Here is a 5,439-nt window from a genome sequence, read left to right on the forward strand (position 1 = left end):
ATTCGAAATGAAGGGTGATATAAAGTAGGTCTTCATCTTCAAGCATCATATTCATAGTTAGCGCATTCATGCTAGTTAGCAGTTCCGGCTCCATATCAAGGATATCGTCACTAGCATCAATATCGTCAAAACATTGAAACTTTTTATCCAGGAACTTGTTCAGAAATACCGTAATGAAAGGAAGATAGGAGTTTTTCGCTAGGTATTTGACCAAATAAGATCGTCCAGTTCCTATAGAACCTATCACTAAAATACCCCTAGAGAGAGATAAGGCCAAGCGGAGCGAAAAGGGTTTTCCATGAGATGGTAAATGAAAACTATTAGCCCCACACGAAGTTTGTGAATAAGTGATTGTCTGATAATGAGCAAGGAATATCCGTCTTTCTGCTAAAGAGGATGTATTGAACTCATAATTCATTAGATACTTTTTATGAATGTCAACTAAGTCTCGTAAGTAAATTGCTCCCGGTTGTTCAATCATTTGATAACCAGAGTCATTCTTTGATAAATGATCACTATGAGTCAGACTCAATAAAATTTGATCAATCCTTTTTTCTGTCATTAAGGTGGAGAACTGAACAAAGAATTCTCTTTTTTCATCATCAATCGAATCACTGTTTGCAACCCAGGATTCTATTTTATCATCAATCCAGTCCCCGTTCACTGTTGGTGCATAAATGTCAGTAGTTCATAGTCTAGTGTCTGTAATCGAGTCTGTAACGTTATTTATGTTTTTGTTTAAGCGAAGTTGTTAACAAGTTCGCCTAGGCGAACTTGTTGAACAAGCGAAGTTATGGACAACTTCGCCTGAACATGCCAGGCGAAGTTGTCTTGTATTTATATATAGGTTACGGCTTGTTTTGTGTTGGTTAAGAAGTTAGTCGTTTGAGTCGATCGAGTTGACGAGAGTCTGTATCAGTGATTTATATCACGTGAGTTCGGTTATTAATATATAACGTGTTTCGGTTTGTTCGTGTATGTTTGTTTGATTTGCTTTCTACGCTCGTAACGATCTACGCATGGATTCCGCACCTGAGTAAACCGAGATATCTCGTGCGATCCGTCCAGGGAACCTACAATTGGTATCAGAGCATTTGCTCGATTGTGTGGTTCGGGATATTCACGCGGGTGTAGAAATCGTCCCGTTTCGACTATTCGCGGGACGTGTTTTCTGTGTTTTTGATCATTCTTACCTCCTACCATCGTGTTCAAGCCTTTACACCGTCAAAAACCTCGTTAAAATCCGATTTACAGATCTGCATATCTTCCGTGTTCATCAGGCGAAGTTGTCGTCACTGTGCGTAGGGTTTCGGCGAAGATATAAGGTTAAGCGAAGTTATCCACAACTTCGCCTACCTTCTCAAGTTCGCCTAACTCAAGCGAAGTTCTCTACAACTTCGCCTACCTCTTAAGTTCGCTTACCTCAAGCGAAGTTAAGAATCAGCGAAGTTAATCAGCAGTGTTATCAGCGAAGTTCTCTACAACTTCGCCTACTTCAAGCGAAGTTATCCGTAACTTCGCCTACAGTACTTTAATATAAAAAAAAATTTCTTAATTTTTCAGGTTTCTTACTTTTCGGGAAAGATGTCGTCGATCAACATCTCTGAGTTAGTGAAGATGGAAGTTGAAGCAGGGTCAGCTACCAAGGCCCCAAGATTGCTGAAGGGAACCGATTTCGTTGCATGGAAGGATCGGTTCATACAATACGTCAAATACCAGGATGCGAAGGTGTGGGTATGCATCCAGGATGGTTATATTCCACCAGTCATGGAGTATGAAGGTCGTGATCAAATTAAAAAGTATAGTAAAATGGAAGAAGAAGAGAAAAAGATGTATGAAGCCGAGAGCAAGGCTCATGCTGCTATTACTATGGCTCTTCCTCAAGAGATCCTTCATACGTTCAGAAAGTATACGTCAGCAAGAGATCTTTGGGAAGCTCTTGAGAACAGATTTGAAGGGAATGTAGGAATCCGTGCTTCAAAGATAAAATTGCTCAAAACCCAGTTCTCAGTCTTCAAGTATTTGAAGAATGAATCCTTAGATGATATTATCACTCGATATTACCATCTGATGACTGAATTGAGCAACTATTCAATTTCCTACCGAGAAGAAGAAATAGTTGAGAAGCTTCTAAATGCTCTCCCACCAAAATGGGAGATGTACATTGTGCTGATGAGGGAAGACAAGGACTTTCCCACATATGATCTTGAAACGGCAGTCAACAAGCTCAGAACCTTTGAGCTTAACATGGTCAGAAAAGAGACACCTATGGATCAGGTTCAAGATCCAGGTATGTATGGAGCTAAAGTCAACACTAGCTCAGGATCGAAGACTGAATCTGCTGCCTACTACACAAAGGGAGAGTCGGGCCCCAACTCATCACATGAGGGGCATGTGTCAGTTAACACAAATGGGGATGTTTGCTATGTAGCAGCTGGATCGAGTGGTTCTCAACCCCAGGTAAGCAAGAGTAGTTGCTCTCCAAGTTCTCCCAGCAACAACTACTCCAAGATGCCTATGAGTGTCAAGTCTGCTGAAGAGCAGTTTGGTCTCTATGCTTCTTTCATTGCTTCCTATGAGAACTACATTCAAAGGAAGATTGTTGATCCAGCTATGTTGGATGAAGATTACGATCAGATTGATGCTGACGATATGGAAGAAATGGATTTACAATGGCAAATGGCCATGATCGTGAGAAGAGTAAAAAGGTTTATGAGAAAGACGGGAAGGAAGTTTGTCGGTGGAAAGCCGGGGTTTGACAAGGCAAAGGTGAGATGCTACAATTGTCAACAAAACGGTCACTTTGCAAAAGAATGCAGGAATGAGCGTGTGGAACGAAGTCAGGGTAGGTCTCCACAGCAAAGTGAGGGTAGAAAAGATTATAGTGCCATGATGTCCAGAGAAGATGGTGAATACAACTGGAACCTGCTTTCTAAAGAAACTTTTGAGCAGACAAATTTGGCAAAGGTAGAAACTGAAGAAAGTGAGAAGGTTACCGGAGAGGAAAAAGCTCTTACGGCAGACATTAATGACCAGCTCTCCGAGGTATGTTCTAAACCAACTTGTTCAAAATGTGAGAACTTGTCTGAGCAACTGGCAACCATAACCGATCAGTATGTTAGGTTGGATGCTGAATTTAAAACCTTAAAAGAAGATCATCACTTTATTAAATCAAGAGAAAATAATTATAAAATTAAAATAAAAGCTTGTGAAAAAGATGTTAAAAGTTTAAAAACAAAACTTGCTGAAAAAATTGAAGTGATTGATTTAAGCTATGAAGTTTTGGAAGAAAAGACCAAACTAATTGCTGAGAGAGAAAAACAGATTGCTGACCACCAGGTGAAAGTGGTGGAACTGAATCGAAAACTGGAGCAGTTCAAAAATTCCTCTGCTATTCTTGATCACCTTGTTAGTGATCAAGGTTCCTCTGCTAAGAGAGGAGGAATCGGTTATCATGAGGTTCCACCACCGTACAATTACAATTACACTTTTAACCCTAGTGTTCAGAAATCTGTTGACTTTGAGGTTGCTCAGACAGTGCCAATTAAAGTAACTGTTAAAGAACCAAATGTTAGTGGAGGCGAAACAAGTTCGCCTGTTTCAAGTGTTGAAATTTCTGATCAAAGTCCAGTCTCGTCAGATTCGGATAAGTCATCCGAGTCTGGTAAGGCAAAAGAGGAGGTTGTGTTACCCAAGAGTGGAGAAAAAGATAAAACAAATAAAAGGAGTACTCCACTAAACCCGTACGTCCCACCATATGTGAGACGAACGGGCGGTAATATAGCCTCGACATCTAAAACACCGGTTGATAAAAAAGTTGAGCATAGGTGTTGTTTTAGATGTAATCAATTAGGACATCTTGTTGCAAATTGCCCTCTGAAGCAGCGATTCAGAGGTGTAAGGCCTACTAAAGCTGAGAATAAACCTAATAGTAATTATCATGCTGCTAAAAATGAAAACCACTTAAAATTCAAAAATGTGACTAATTCAGGTTTTCATAGAAACAAATCTCAGTTTTTCACTGCTAATAACCAAACCACAAGTTATAATTCTTTCAATTCACAAAGGTTTGGTAGGCCTCACAATCAATCTTCAAGGAGGTTTCCTAATAGGACTTACAGGAATTTTCGAAATACTAACTTTGGAAAGCCAAAGTTTGGGATGTATAGATCCAAGACCAATTGGTCTTGGGTCCCTAAATTCTAATCTTTTGCTTTATTGTGCAGGAACAGTTGAACAGGGCTGCCAACAACCTTTGGGTTGTAGATAGCGGCTGTTCCCGGCACATGACGGGTAACAAATACTTGTTACACGATTTGAAACCTGTTCAAGGAGGGAGAGTAAGCTTTGCCGATGAAAGTGGTGGCAAGATTACTGGAATGGGAACGGTGTCAAACGGAAAGATGACTTTGGAGAAGGTTAACTTTGTAGAAGAATTGAAGCACAATCTGCTGAGTGTGTCGCAGATCTGTGATAAGGAGTACACCGTTCACTTTACAAAGAATGAGGCGATCGTGTTGAAACCTGGTTTTTCAGATACCAGAGGAGTGGATTGTGATGAAGGCTCCACGTGAAAGAAATACATATATTATGGATATGAGATCAACTGAAATGGCCACGGCAGAATCATGCCTTATGACAAAAGCGAGTGAATCAGAGTCCGAATTGTGGCATAGGAGAATGGGGCACATTCATCTTCGGAAGATGAACCACATTGTCAGGAATGGACTTGTGCTGGGCGTTCCCTTGAAGAATTTCAATTTTGAAGATAAATGTATAGCGTGCAAGAAGGGAAAGCAGCACAAGAAATCCCATCTCACCAAGAAAGTCAATTCAATTGCCAGTACTCTGGAGTTGCTTCACATGGATCTCTTCGGTCCCGTGAATGCAAAAAGTCTAAGAGGAACTTCTTATTGCTTGGTGATCACTGATGACTACTCACGATATTCGTGGGTGTATTTCCTGAAATCAAAAGACGAAACGGCTCAGATGGTGAAGAATTTGATTACCAAAGTTGAGAACGTTATGGATAAAAGGGTTAAGTTCATCAGGAGTGACAATGGAACGGAGTTCAAGAATTTTGAGATGGAGATCTTCTGCCTTCAGAGAGGGATTGAACACCAATACAGCGCTCCGTATACACCGCAACAGAATGGAGTGGCTGAAAGGAAGAACAGAACATTAATTGAAGGAGCCAGAACAATGCTGGCTGATTCAAAGCTTCCTGTGGTGTTTTGGGCTGAAGCTGTTGCTACAGCCTGTTATGTTCTGAATAGAGTCTTAACTGTTAAAAGACTTGGTAAAACGTGTTATGAGCTTATGCATGGGATAAAGCCCAACTTGAGTGGTCTTGAACCATTCGGGTCCCCTTGTTCGATTTTGAAGACAAATTCTAAATTTGGTGAAGTAGCCGATGAAGGAATCTTAGTCGGTTATGTT

Source organism: Bidens hawaiensis, unplaced genomic scaffold, assembly GCF_021521415.1.
Source record: "Bidens hawaiensis isolate Kalapana, Puna unplaced genomic scaffold, B.hawaiensis_p1.1 tig00021185_1, whole genome shotgun sequence".
In the NCBI taxonomy this organism is placed as follows: Eukaryota; Viridiplantae; Streptophyta; class Magnoliopsida; order Asterales; family Asteraceae; genus Bidens; species Bidens hawaiensis.